Here is a 15,614-nt window from a genome sequence, read left to right on the forward strand (position 1 = left end):
AAGTACTAATCCAGGGGTCAAGTGAGACAGTGAAAATCTCTAACTAGGGGCTGGGGATGTGGCTCAAGCGGTATCGTGCTCGCCTGGCATGCGTGCGGCCCGGGTTGGATCCTCAGCACCACATACAAACAAAGATGTTGTGTCTGCCGAAAACTAAAATAAATAAATAAATATTTAAAAAAAAAAATCTCTAACTAATAATTACAAAGGTGATTTGTAAGCCTACCATGGTAGAAGCTGGAAAACTTTGACCTTCACTTAGGCTAATTAAGGGAGGGGGGGGGGCAATGAGCAAAGGCACAGCATGGCTAGAGTCTGGAAGGTGACTTGAACTTCAGCTTCCATCTCTGAAAAAACGTTTTGTAAGATTAAATGAGCTCCTTCTGTTCGTAAGTGATGATTGGGTATTCACACAATTGTGTGAGATGTGCCTCCCTCTAAACATATTACAGCATAGGCATATTACCCATCTGAAGTGAAGGAAAAAAAAAAAGATTAAATAAGATAATAAACTGCCTGGCCCTCAATAATTATTATTTGGGCTGGGGTTGTAGCTCAGTGTAGAGCACTTGCCTACCATATGTGAAGCACTGGGTTCGATTCTCAGCACCGCATATAAATAAATGAATAAAATAAAAGGTCCATCAATATCTCAAAAAATAATTTTAAAAATAATGATTTTACTATGTAATGTTTTGAACAACCAACAATAAAAAATTAAAAAAAAATAAAAGCCAAAAAAAAAAAAATAATGATTTTAAGCACTTTTTTTCTTTTTTTAAACTTTTACTTTTGAAACTGGTAGTTTAAATGTTTTTGCAGTGATGGGAAAAACAAAGAATCAGTTTTACTAAGTCTTGTCAGATGAATATACTTTGTAAAGGAAAAATATTAGTTTTAATTTCCCTGTGAATTATGAATTGGGTTACAGCTCTTTAACCAGAAGTTTACTAGGCCTCATTACTTCATTAGCATCTAGGGAAGTCTAGCCCCATGCGGTGGCCACGTCTGTAATCCCAACTACTATTGAAGCAGGAGGACCACAGGTTCCAGGCCAGCCTGGGCAACTCACCAATACTCTGTCTTAAAATGAAAATAAAATAAAATAAAAATGTCTGGAGATATGGCCCAATGGTAAAGTGCCCCGGGGCTCAATTCCCAGTACTAACAAAATAAATTAATAAATCCCCGGGGAATTCTTGTCCCAAAAGATCCTACCCTGAATAAATGATGCAATCGTGTATAGGGCCTGAAAACAAAGGGGCCCCATAAAGATTTGCTGAATGAATCGTGATTTTATTAATTATTATTGCTACAGGGAGTACACTACAGTAAGCCAAATTACTACCAACACACGATGCCTTGGAATTTCGAGAAGAATATAATACTACAACTCGATTTTTAAAAAATCGGTAATTCTAGTTGCTTGTCACGCTTAAGTTTTTGTCCCTTGAGCGAGCAGGAGGAGGCAGCCGCTGGAAATGACCAGCGGTTGGAGATCTCTTTGCCGCATAACGTGGGCTCTACTGTCCTGACAGCAAACTAAGTATGCAAAGACTGACTTGAGGCAGGGACGTCGCCCGCCGAGGCTGCACAAGCCCACCCACGCCATCCGCGAAGGGCTGGAGTCCTGGCCGGCTTCTGGGCGGAGGGCTTCTCCGGGAGGTGCCGGGGGACACGTTTCTGCTCGAAGTGTGCCAGCGGCCGGCCCTCGCCCCGCGGCGCAGAGCTGACTCAGGGAGTGGGGAAGGAGGGTGCCCGCCGCGGCGCTCCCAGGAGGCAGGCTCTGGGTCTGCGCCCTCGCCCCGGTCGCTTCCTGCCCCTCGACGGGGCGCCCCAAGGTGGGCGAAGCCTCGACCCCCACCCCCCCGAACAAACAACCGCTCCCAGAGGTGCCCCGGTCGTCAGTTTCCAAAGGGCGCTGGCACGTGGGTCCGCCGCCTCTGGAGAGGCGGTCAGTGGGCGCCCACACTTCAGAGGAGCCTGAGGCGCCGCGGTGGAGGCGCTCCTGCAGGCTTCAGGAGCAGGGGCAAGGGGCAGGGGGCAGGGGGCGGGGAGCGGGCGGGGAAGGTTCTGTGGCAGCCCCCTTCCCCCCGGCCCCCGCGCTCCACCCGCAGGAGGGCGCCACACCGCCGCCGCTCCCGCCACCCGGCTCCCTCCAGGGGACCACCATCCCCCGCTCCTTGCGCTAGCCACCCAAGCAAATACCTCTAGCCATGGCCCGGCTCTGTCACCGCCTGGATCTCCCGGGAAACCGAGCTTTCGAAAAAAGTTGCAACAACTGTAGCCAACTGCTCCAGCGAGGTGCAGCTGCTCGCCCTGATTGGCGCCTCCCCCCGTCTCTCCAAAGGCTGCCGGTCGTGATAGGCGAACTGGCTGAGAGAGCCCGCCCTTCTCCCCGCCTCCCCTCCGGGGGCGGGGCCAGCGGCCGCACTTTCTACAAACGCTTTCGGGACAGGTCCGGGCGGAGGAGATGGGAGGGGGTTTAAATTTGACCGTCTCCTGGCGTTGATTGGCTGCTGGGGAAAGACAGTCGAGCTGCCATTGGAGGACCGCAAGCCCTTCCCTCTCCCGGTGCTGAAGCTCCTCCTCGGTTAGTTTAGTCTTGCAGCTGGAGGTCCGGGCTGAGTGGACCTGATCTGGGACTTCCGGTTCTTCTTGGTGTTGACCGGAACCCGACCTTTGACCCCTGCACCTCACCTTATGACCTGGGCAATCGAGTTCGCCGAGTTTGGCATCTCCAACACCTTGGCCTCTCCAGCAATTTTGTTCATTCATTTCTAAATTTGAAAGGTTTGTGCCAGGGGCTTTGGTGCCTGCCTGTAATCCCAGCAACTTAGGAGGCTGAGGCAGGAGGATGGCAAGTTCAAGTCCAGTCTGTGCAATTTAGCAAGACTTTGTCTCAAAATAAAAAATGCAAAAAGGATTGAGGATGTAGCTCAGTGGTAAAACATGCCTAAATTCAATCCCGCTACTGGAAAAAAAAAGTAGGGGATGAGAATGTAGCTCAGTGATAGAGCTTGTGCCTAGCATGCATGAGACCCTGGATTTCACCCCTAGCACCACAAAAATTTTAACTTTTTTTTTTTTTAATTTTTTTAATCTACTTTCCCCAGTACTTTCACAAATACTTGTGGTGAGGCTGAACTGGAGATTGAACACTCAGGGACTTTGGTACCTTATCACTAAGCCACATCCTTGGCTCTTTTTACTTTTTATTTTGAGACAGGGTCTCACTAATTTGCTTAGGGCCTTGCTTCATTGCTGAGGCTGGCTTTGACCTTGCAGTCCTCCTGCCTCAGCCTACAGAATCATTGTGATTACAGTCCTGTGCCATGTACCCAGCTGCAAAACGTAATTTAAATAGTGATAAATGTTATGAGAAAAATGAAAATGGGAAATATTACCAAGTGTGTAAAGGGAGCCAGTTATTTTTTTTTAGGTTGGTAAAATCAGAGAAGTCCTCTTTGAGTTGGTGGCTTTAAGGAAGACCCAAAGTTAAAGGTACTTCTGGGTAGATGGGATAGCAAATAAAAATGCTTAGTGGTGGTTGAGAAATAAAAAGAAGCCCAGTAGGATGATTGGAGTTGAGTTCATAATGGGGGGATAATGAAAGGGATTGGGCTGGGAAGGTGAGCAGGGACTATATCATCTAGGTCTTTGCTGGTATCTCAGCTCAAAATCCACTTTTCTCAATGCTGCTCTGTGAAATCAGGGCTACAAATCATAATTCTTGCCAGCTAGAGTTGGTTCTGTTATTAGGAGTGGAGGAGGAAGGACAAAAGGCTGGCAGAGAAGGGACTTACTCTTGGCTCACTCCCATGTCCTTACTGTACCTTACCTGCTCCCTATGTAGTGACATTCTACTCTGGCAGTGGCATTTAATTCAGTCTCCAAGTTCTTTCCATACTCACAGAAACAACCTCCATGGCCAGGTATGGTGGCGCACTCCTGTAATTCCAGTGGCTAGGTAGGCTGAGACAGGAGAGTTGCGAGTTCAAAGCCAGCCTCAGCAACTGCAAGGCACTAAGCAACTCAGTGAGACCCTGTCTCTAAACAACCTCAAAATATGGCTGGGATGTGGCTCAGTGGTTGAGTGTCCCTGAGTTCAATCCCTGGTGAAAGAAAGAAAGGAAGGAAGGAAGGAAGGGAGGGAGGGAGGNGAGGGAGGAAGGGAAAAGGAAGGAAGGAAGAAAAGAAAAGAAACAACCTTCACGTACACCCCCAGAATGCCAGCACCACCCCCACTCAGAATTCTGGGCCCCAGTTTTGTAGGCCGTGGGAGGGCCAGCAGCTACTTGGTGGCACCCCTTTCTTGGAGGCAGAAGAACCAGCTCTCCAGGGCTCCCCCTCCCACTTTACCAGCTCTGCTCACCCCACCTTGTTCTGCAGCCTTGGAGACATGGTCGCTGCTTCCTGTACTGGTGATTTATGTCACCTCAATATTCCCCTTTTTGCTTTTTTAGTCCTCTGGCACCTGTTTCATGAATTTCCTATTTTAAACTCTGTTTTTCTGACTGGACCCTAACTGTCACAGAGGCTTAATAAGAAGTTAGATTTATGGAGCTGAGGTTGTGGCTCAGTGGTAGCGTACTTGCCTAGCATGTATGACGCCCTGAGTTCGATTCTCAGCACCATATACAAATAAATAAAATAAAGGTCCATCAAAAACTAAAAACTAGGGGCTGGGGATGTGGCTCAAGCGGTAGCGCGCTTGCCTGGCATTCGTGCGGCCCGGGTTCGATCCTCAGCACCACATACAAACAAAGATGTTGTGTCCGCCGATAACTAAAAAATAAATATTAAAAAATTCTCTCTCTCTCTCTCTCTCTCCCCCCACCTCCTTCTCTCTTAAAAAAAAAACTAAAAAACATAAAAAAAGAAGTTAGATTTTATTGATTGATTGATTGTTTGATTGATTGTTGTTCCACATAACACAATACCTTTTTTTAATTTATTTATGTATGTGGTGCTGAGGATCGAGCCTAGTGCCTCACACATGGAAGGCAAGAGCTCTACCACTGAACCACAACCCCAGCCCCCACCCCCCACTAACTGGTTTTAAGCAAAGGATAGATAGATAGGTTGGGAAATCTGAAGAATAACTCTAATTGCAAAGGGTGACATAAGTTATGTGTTTCTACTTTAAGACTTGGAATCTTGGAATAATGTGGCACATTTCTAGATTGTCTATTTATTAGATTCCTTATTTCCTGAGGTGGACACATTATGTCAGTGCAATCACACAAATGCTAAGATGACTTTCATTATTCTAGTGTTATCTTTGCGTTCATATTTACTCCAGATATTTGCCATTGTTAAATACTTTGTGTTAGTATCAGTTCTTGCAAGATTTCCCCCCGCCCCCCCAGGGGTTGAACCCAGGGTGCTTAATACTGAGCCACATTCCCAGCCCCTTTTTTTAAATTTTGAGACAGGGCCTCTTTTAGTTGCTGAAGCTGGCTTTGAACTTTCAATCCTCCTGCCTCAGCCTTGTTAGCCACTGGGATTACAGGCTTTTTCAACCATGCTGAGAAGTTCTTGTAAGGTCTGTGCCAAATGGGATATGTACAGAGTTGCTTTTCAGTATCCAAGGGGATTGGTTACAAGACTCCTTTCCCCCAGGATATCAAAATTTATGGTTGTTCAAGTCCCTAATAGAAAAGTATAGAACCTATGTACATTCTTTTTACATACTTTAAGTCATTTTCTAGATGTTTTATGATATCAAATACAATGTGAATTCTATAAAAGTGGTGATTTCGTTGAATCATTGAGGGAATAATGCCCGGAACAAAAAATCTATCTGTGTTCTGTACAGATTCAGCAATATTTTCCATCCTGGGTTGGCTGAATCCATGGATGTAGAACCCACAGATATGGAGGGCCCACTTTCACAGCCAGTGGCCACTGTGGTCGGCTAACTCCGTCCCATTCTTCCACTATAAATACTCACACACGCACATACATGCACACATGCAGAGTATTACGTATATATGCATATATGTTTTACATGTAAACACATATATAATTCCCTTTCCATATGTACACACACTAATATGAATAACACATATGCTGTATATAATATACTTAAAACTAAAACAATGTAAACTACTGCATGGGTTTGTTAGGATTAAGTGATAAAAATGAATATAATGCATATATGATGTAGGAATTTGAAATTTTTAGCCATTTAGCAGTGAACAAAATAGTTACAAAATCACATCTTAGTGGATTGTTGTAATTTAGAGTTAACAACACTTCCTTCCTTAGACTTTTCCTTGGTGTCCTAGGAAGGTGGCCAAAACTTTTCTTTTAAGTAGCCTTGTAAGAAAAGTTTCTATAGTCAGGTTTCTCTTGTCATTGGACATGTAGAAAATGAACAGAAAATATGGTTTCAAGGGCTTAAAAATTGGTGTCAGATGAAATATTCTCCAAGTAACATTTTATGTTTAATAAGCCTTTTTTTCTTGGGGTTGGGGTTGCCTAGCATGCTTGAGGCACTGGGTTTGATTCTCAGCACCACATACAAATAAGTGAAAATAAAAGTCCATCAACAACTAAAAAATATTTTTTAAAAAGATAAGTTTTTTTTTTCTTTCTTATCTGTCAAATGGCTATAGCTTCTTTTCTCTCCACGTTCTCTCTTTACAAAAAGATATGACTGTGCACGGTGTAGCATACCTGTAATCCTAGCAGCTCGGGAGGCTGAGGCAGGAGGATCCTGAGTTCAAAGCCAGCCTCAGCAAAAGCAAGGAGCTAAGCAACTCAGTGAGACCCTGTTGTTAAATAAAATATAAAATAGGGCTGCGGACGTGGCTCAGTGGTCAAATGCCCCTGAGTTCAATCCCTAGAACTTAAAAAAAAGTGGGGAAAAAAAAAAAAAGATATGGGCTGGGATGTAGCTCCTTTGTAGAACCCTTGCCTGGCATGCACACGGCCCTGAGTTTGTTCCTCAGCAACACACACACACATACACACACACACACACAAACATATTATAAACCAGTTATGCAATTCATTGGGAAGTCCTTTGAGACATATATATATATATAATTTTTATTTGTTTATTTTTATGTTGTGCTGGGGAATGAACCCAGGGCCTCACAAATGCAAGGCAAGCAGAGTATTACGTATATATGCATGAGCTACAACCCCAGCCCAAGTCCTTTGAGTTTTAAAAACTATCATCTTATCCAGGTACAGTGGCACAGGCCTGTGGTGCTAGGGATCCAACCCAGAGCCTCATGCATGTGAGAGAACACTCTACCAAATGAGCTACATCCCCAGTCCTAGGAAGTTTTCTTAATAGTTACAATAGTTTGCTAAGGTTGCTGTAACAAAGTATCACAAACCGGATGGCTTACACAGACAACTTCTCACCTGGAGGCTAGAAGTCCAATATCAAGGTTTTGGCAGGGGTGGTTCCCTGAGAGGGCTGAGGAAGAAAGTGCACACCTGTCATCCCAGAGGCTCTGGAGGCTGAGACAGGAAGATCACAAGTTCAAGGCTAGCCTGGACAATTTAACAAGGCCCTAGGCAATTTAGCAAGATCCTGTTTCAAACATTAAAACAGGTTGGGGATGTGGTAAAGTGTCCCTGGGTTCAAAACCTGGATATTAGGGGGGGGAAAGGGTCACCCCAATATTTGCCAGCTTTTCCACATGATTCTTAGGTACCTGACATACTTAAGTCAAGTGACTGGGTGCAGTGGTGCATGCCTGTAATCCCAGCGACTCAGGAGACTGGGGCAGGAAGAAGGAGGCTGAGGCAGGAAGATTGCAAGTTTAAGGCCAGCATGGGGAACTTAGTGAGACCCTGTCTCAAAATAAAAAGTAAAGGGGCTGGGATTCTGGCTCAGCGGTAGAGCGCTCGCCTAGCACAGGCGGGACCCGGGTTCGATCCTCAGCACCACATAAAAATAAAGGCATTGTGTTGTGTCCATCTACACCTAAAAAGAAATAAATAAATATTTAAAAAAAGTAAAAAGGACTGGTGATGTAGCTCAGTGGTAGAGCACCCCTGGGGACCATCACCAGTTCAAAAAAAAAAAAAAAAAGTAACCCTGGAATTGAGGCTCCCTAGCCTGACTCTAAGTCAATCACTTTGGCTTTGCAATAGTTGAGTATTCCAGTTGGCCAAACCTGGCTTTCAAGCTCAACTCTGATGCTGTGTGGGGGTGAGGGTTGGTGTCTTTTGAGAGGACTTTTAAGAGGGGGAGATAAAATGGAGGTACTCTATGAGAAGAAAGAAGGATGGATTCTGAACAGTCAGAAACAACTACTGTGTTTACCCTGAGGTCTGCCATTTTGAAAGAAAACCATAAATACTTCTGCCGCATTCCAGTATCCTCTGCTGCATTAGCTATTTCAGACCACTCATTTCTTGAAACTTTACTCCCTTGGCATCCATGAAATAATCTCTCCCAGATTCAACTTGGTCTCCTTGACTGATCTATCTCAAGCTCACTGGGCACTCACCTCTTAGATGGGAACTCTAGGGTCAGCTCCTGGTCCTTGCTCTTGTCTCTGCAGTCTCTCCTAGTACACTCTCATATTCTCCCCTGTCATAACCCCCATCAGGAACCTCAGCATGTTGATTCCAGCCACTTTCTAAACACTGCCATTGGACTTCCCATAGGCTTTCAATTCCTTTATGATAAGATGGGTGCAGTGGCACATAATCCCAGCTACTTGGGAGGCTGAAGCAGGAGGATCACAAATTCAAGGACAGCCTGGGAAGCTTAGTGAGACCCTGTTTCAAAGTAAAAAATAGAAAAAGAAGCCGGGTTCAGTGAGGCGTGCCCATAATACCACTGACTTTGGAGACTTAGGTAGAAGGATTGCATGTTCCAGGCCAGCTTCAGCAATTTATTTTTGTTTTATTTATTTATTTAGATATTGGGGACTTAACCCAGGGGCACTTTACCACTGAGCCACCTCTCCAGTCCTCTGTTTTTTTGTGTTTTTTTAATTTTTTTTTAATGTTTATTTTTTTTAGTTATCAGCAGACACAACATCTCTGTTTTGTATGTGGTGCTGAGGATCGAACCCGGGCCGCACGCATGCCAGGCGAGCGCGCTACCGCTTGAGCCACATCCCCAGCCCTGTGTTTTTTTGGTTTTTTTTGAGACAGGGTCTCACTAAATTGGTTAGGGCCTCGCTGAGTTGCTGAGGCTGGGCTCAAATTTGTAATCCTCTTGCCTTGGCCTCCAAAGTCTCTGGGATTACAGTCATGTGCCACCACACCTGGCTTGAGTCAGCCTTGTTAACCAACATAAAGCATGACTTTGTCAAGTGTAAACCTAATATTTTAAAAAGACTAGCATCTTCTGTTTTCATATGCTTGAGATCCCTTGGCTGTCACATAAGAACCAAGGAGCGGCTACTGGAGAGACCACGTGGGCAGGTCTAAGAGTGAGATATCAGCTACTCCAACATCCCAGCTGAGCCCAGCCCATGGTTGACCCATCAGCTAGTTATAGTCATCCAACAAATAACTATTAGCAACATTTGCTTAGCTAAGTAAGCCCAGCCTGATTTGCAACATCATAAGAAATTACAAAGTGGTTGTTGTGCTTAACCTTTACATTTTGGGGTAGCTGGTTATATGGCAGTAGATAAGGAAACCATTCTCTGCACCTGAAGCCAAAGCCATTAACTTTCTCTTTATACTTGCTTCTCTTCTTGGGAACATAGTTTCAACTTATTGCATCATTATCTAGGGTAGAACCCAAGCCAGAAACTGAGGTATCACCCTAGATTCCTCTCTCTCCAGTATTGCTATCCAACAAGTTGCCGTTTTTTTTTTTCCTGCCTTTACCTCCTAAATATTTCTTGAACTTAGTCATCTTTTATTGTTCAACATTTCTGCTCTGGTTCAGGTTCTTACCTTCTCTTGGCCTTTCTGGCCTTCATATCTGGGGCCCAGTCCTTCTCCTCTGCCCTGCTGGGGCTGGAACCCAGGTCCTTGTGCTGGTGCTCTACCTGAGCCACACCCGGTCTCCTGCAGTACAGTTCTCAGAGCCCTCTGCGCCACTCCATGGCTTCCAGAGTGACCTTCTAGCATGCACATGCAAGTGTGGTGGTTTTCTGCACAGGAGGTTTCTGAGTTCCCCATAGTTTACGGAATAAAGTCTAAACTCAAAATCTCGAGAATAGAAGGCTCTTTGAGAATGGCCTTCAAATACTTTTTGCAACCTTTTCCTTACTGTGAACTTTTTCTTGGTACTAGGGTTTGAACCCAGGGGCACTTTACATTGAGCTATATCCCAGTCCCAGAGAGAGAGAGAGAGAGAGAGAGAGAGAGAGAGAGAGAGAGAGAGAGAATTTTTTAATATTTATTTTTTAGTTTTTGGTGGACACAACATCTTTATTTTATTTGTATGTGGTGTCGAGGATCGAACCCAGTGCCATGCGAATGCCAGGCGAGCGCGCTACCGCTTGAGCCACATCCCCAGCCTTATTTTTTAAAAAAATTTAATATTTATTTTTTAGTTGGACACAATATCTTTATTTATTTATTTTTATGTGGTGCTAAGGATCGAACCTGGGGCCTCGCATGTGCTAGTCGAGCGCTCTACCGCTGAGCCACAACCCCAGCCCTTTATTTTTTATTTTGAGACAAGATCTGAATAAGTTGGTGAGGCTGGTCTCAAACTTGAGATCCTCCCGTCTCAACCTCGCCACAAGTTGCTGGGATGCAAGTGTGGCCACCACATGCTTTGTTTGTATTAATCAAAGTTCAGGAAGGAGACAGAGACTATACCAGTTTAAAAAAAGAAAAGAAACTACAACAGGTTTTTGTTTGTATGTTTTGGGGGGAATTGGAGATTGAATTCAAGGGTGCTCTACCACTTAGCTACATCCCTAGACCTTGTCTGTCTTTCTTTCTTCCTTTGGACCCAAGGGCCCCTGGCTCCCCTCCCTCCCTGCTTTCTTTCTTTCTTTCTCACACAAGACAAGCATTGTACCAACTGAGCTATATCCCCAGCCCCGCTTTTTATTTTTTGAGACAGGGCCTAAGTTGTTGACATTGGCCTTGAACTTGTGATTCTCCTGTCTGAGCCTCCAGAATCTCTGGGATTACAGGGGTGTGCCATAGTATCTGGTTACACCAGTTATTTAATGGAGGTGATATAAGGCTTTGCTACCTAGGCATAAACTGAGGTAACTGAAAGGGTAAGAGAGTACTTCAAGATATCACAGGTAGCACCTGCAGGAAGCAGGTCTCACCATTAAGCACAGGGGCCACAGAACAAGAGCTGGTATAATTTAACCTTAGAAACCTGGAGCAGGGGCCTCATGTCACTGGAACTCAAACTCCAAGGAGGGAGTTCCGCTCAGCTGGTGCTCACGTCCCTGAGCTTAGAGGGCCCCCTGTGAGGCCTCTGGTGGGTCCTGGAGTCTCAGGGGAAAGGACTGGCCTGATGAGGCTAGTTCTGCAAGCTCCATTCCGCTGCTGCAGGAAGGAAGCACGGCTGCCAGGGTGGAGAGGTGCTGCTTAGAGGACAGTCATAGGAAACCTTTTCCTATGTGCTCAGCATAGCTGAGTCTCTCTAGCACTTTCCACTGTGCAGTTAACAAAGAACATCTGGAGAAGCAGAAACGTAGTTTGAGGTAGTTTGAGTGCATTACAAAGCCCAGTATAGGAGCTTGGGTTTGGGCCTGAGGGACAAAAACCCATACCCTGCCTTTTATTGTCCTTTTTACTTGCTTTGCTTGCAGCCACCTGTCTCAGGACATTTGCATGTGCTGTTTCCTCTTCATTAACTGCATCTCCCTCTTCTTTTATCTATCTTCTTTTATCTCCCTCTTCTTTTATCTTCTTTTACCTTCTATTCTTTCTTTTTAGGTTCACATAAAAATTGAGTGGAAAGTATAGCGATTTCTATTTTTTATGATTTTTTTTTCTTTTCACATTTTTTTGTGGAGGGGTACCAGAGATTGATCTCAGGGGCACTCAACCACTGAGCCATATCCCCAGCCCTATTTTGTATTTTATTTGAGACAGGGTCTCACTGAGTTTCTTAGTACTCTTCCTTTGCTGAGGCTGGCTTTGCAGTCATGATTTTCCTGTCTCAGACTCCTGAGCTGCTGGGATTACAGGCATGTGCCACCACACCAGGCCTCTTTCCACATTTTTTATTGGTGTATTATTATTATACATAATGATGGGATTTGTTGTTACGTATTTGTACCTGCATACACACACACAATATAACAATATAATGTGACCGACATCCCTCCCAGCATTTCCCCTCCCTCCTCCCACCCCTGGTCCCTTTCCTTTACTGATCCCCCTTTGATTTTCATGATATCTGCTCAACACCTTTCTTTTCTTTTTTCCTCTTTAGCTTCCACATGAGAGAAAACATGACTCTTGACCTTCTGAGTTTGGCTTGTTTCGTTGAACATAATTTCTCTAGTTCCATCTATTTTTCTTCAAATGACATAATTTCATTTTTCTTTATAGCCGAATAAAATAGATAACACCTACTTTTCAAATCTTAGTTCAGTCCTTACTTCCAAAGAAGCCAAGACAGCCCTGATGAGGTCAGATTCCCCTTTGGTGGGTTTGGCCAGCTACTTTGTAGCACACTCACAGTTTTTACATTTTGTGTAATGTTTTGATTCATGTCCACTAGTCTGTAAGGGCATTGATCTCAAGGGTGGAAATCATCCCATCTTATTTTCCTTAAACTGGGATTCCTGGCCACTAACGTAGCGCCTAGCATATGGTAAGCAGGCCTGTAAACATTTGTTGAATGAAGTGAGAAGTTCTGTGTGAGTAGTGGATATCATGCCTGAATAAGGATATGCTGGATCTTCTGCTTCTAGTAGCATCACTTCTGGGTATAGCTGGTTTTCATCCTTCCCTTTTTTTTTTTTTTTTAGTACGAGGGATTGAACCCAGGGGGCACTTAACTACTGAGCTACACCCCCAGCTCTTATTTATTATTATTATTTATTTTGAGACAGGATCTAGCTTAATTACCCAGGCCTCGATTAGTTCCTGAGAATGGCTTTGAACTTGTGATCCTCCTGCCTCAGCCTCCTGAGTTGCTGAGATTATAGGCATGTGCCACTACTGCACTCAGCTCATTCCTCTTGGATTCCCTGATATCTCAGTTTCTAAATCCTCATGCAACTTCTGCTGATTTGTGTTATCCTTCAGAGATGCTGTACGTGCATGTGAACAAATCACACACACACACACACACACACAAAAGCAGGCACCACTCATTCAGGCACCTGTCTTTGAACAAGGGGAGTAGCACAGTTGGGCCAACCAGCTCTTCTTCAAAGACATTTAGGCTGTTTCCAATTTTTTACTTTTATAAATAATGCTGCAATAAATTGCCTTGTATATAACACTAGTGTGCATATGTGCAGTTAAAAATATTCCTTGAAACACCATCTTTCACTTTGGTTCAATGTAAAGAGATTATGCAGATAGTAGCAAGCCTCTGGCTTGGATGTTTAGAAAAAAAATTATCTCAAAGAATGGAAATACTGAGGTCAGGGCTCACTTCCAGAATCTCGTACTCATTTAATCCTAGTGTGCAACTAGAATTGTGGCCACTTGGAAACAACCAATCTCTGAAGACACCCTGTATTAACTAGACCTAATGCCTTAGGTCTCTGCTGCTGTATTTCTTTATCCTTTTATAACATGACAGATTTGACATTGCTTGTTTGCTGTCTTCTGCACTGGGTCATAAGCTAAACTAGCGAATAACAGCAAAAAAGACAAATGAGGTCCTTGTTGTATGAAAAAAAAATTAAATATTTTCTTAGTTGTAGATGGACACAATACCTTTATTTTATTTTGATTTTTTTTAGTTGTTGATGGATCTTTATTTTATTTAATTATATGTGGTACTGAGAATTAAACCCAGTACTCACACCTGCTAAGCAAGCACTCTACCACTGAGTTGCAACCCCAGCCCATGTGAAAATATTTAAATATTATTTTAATATATGTTTGAAGGTTAAACAAAAGGGAATCTCTATCTCACCATATAAAAATCAAGTCAAAATAGACCAATGACTCAAATGTAAGACCCCAACTGTCAATCTACTAGAAGAAAATGGAGAAAATCCTTCAGGACTTTGGGCAAAGTTTTTTTTTTTTTTTTTTTAAGATATAAGCCAAAAGATCAGGCAACAAAAGCAAAAATTGACAAATGGGATTACATTAAACTAAAAATCACAGCAAAGGAAACAATCAACAGAGAGAAGAGATAACCTACAGAATGGGAGAATATATTTGGGAACTATTCACCTGATTAAGGGATTAATTTAATATGTAGCATATATAAGGAACTCAAAACACTATTCACAATAGCCAAGGTATGGAATCAAAACAACTCAATAGCAAAAAAAAAAAAAAAAAAAAAAAAAAAATTCAATTAGAGAATGGACAAATAAACCAAATAGACATTTCTCAAGAGTTATATACAAGGACTGGGGTTGTGGCTCAGCTGTAGAGCGCTTGCGTAGCATATGTGAGGCGCCGGGGTCAATTCTAAGCACCACATAAAAATAAATAAATGAAATAAAGGTACTGTGTCCATCTACAATATTTTTAAAGAGTATATACAAATGGCCAACAAGTATATGAAAAAAATGTCAACATCACTAATTATCAGGGAAATGGAAATAAAAAACAAGGCAATGCCATATCATCCAAGTTATAAAGGCTGTTATAAAAAAGACAAAAAATAATAAATGCTGGTGAAGATGTAGAGAAGGGAAACTCTCATACAAAATGGGATGTAAATCAACACAGCCATTATGGAAGACAGTATAGAGGTTCCTCAAAATGGAATCAGAAATAGAACTACCATAGGATCCTACCATCCTGCTATGAGGTATATATCCAAAGGGACTAAAACCAATATGTTGAAGAACATACGCATTTTTGTTTTTTTTTTTTTTTGTGTGTGTGTATGGTATGGATTGAACCCAGGGGCTCACTCTATTGCTTGGCCTTTTTATTTTTATTTATTTATTTTTAAAATATTTATTCTTAAGCTTTAGGTGGATACAATATCTTTATTTTACATTTATGTGGTGCTGAGGATCAAACCTGGTGCCTTGTGCATGCTAGGCGAGCACTCCATCACTGAGCCACAACCCCAGCCCCTGACCTTTTTATTTTTTATTCTGATACAGGGTCTTGCTAAGGTGCCCAGGCTGCCCTCAAACTTGCAATCATCCTGTCTTAGCCTCCCAAATTGCTGGGTATAGGGGTGCACTACTGCTACTGGCTGTACTTTTGTTTATTGCAGCACTATTCACGATAGCCAAGGTATGGAATCAAGGAAGGGGGTCCATCCACTGATAAATGGATGAAAAAAATTATGTATGTGCAGTGGAATACTGTTAGGTCATAAATGAGGAATGAAATTCTCTCATTCACAACAACACAGATGTAACTGGAGGGCATATGTTAAGTGAGATAAGTCAGACACAGAAGATCAATACTGCATGCTCTCACTTTTATGTAGAAACTTAAAAATTGATCTCAAAGTAGCAAATATTGTTTGTTTTGTGTGTGTGTGTGTGGGGGGGATGAAGTACTGGGGATGAAGTCAAGGGCCTTGCACA

At 43.2% G+C, this 15,614-nt stretch overlaps 1 non-coding gene across 1 annotated transcript; it reads left to right on the top strand.

The window, feature by feature from the left end:
- The first annotated feature begins 377 nt into the window (after nucleotides 1–377).
- Nucleotides 378–476, top strand: LOC125611259. The gene has a single exon (XR_007341416.1). It is a non-coding gene; the product is annotated as a small nucleolar RNA U13 (small nucleolar RNA).
- Nucleotides 477–15,614: the final 15,138 nt, after the last annotated feature.

Source organism: Marmota marmota, unplaced genomic scaffold (assembly GCF_001458135.2).
Source record: "Marmota marmota marmota unplaced genomic scaffold, marMar, whole genome shotgun sequence".
Classification (NCBI taxonomy): Eukaryota; Metazoa; Chordata; class Mammalia; order Rodentia; family Sciuridae; genus Marmota; species Marmota marmota.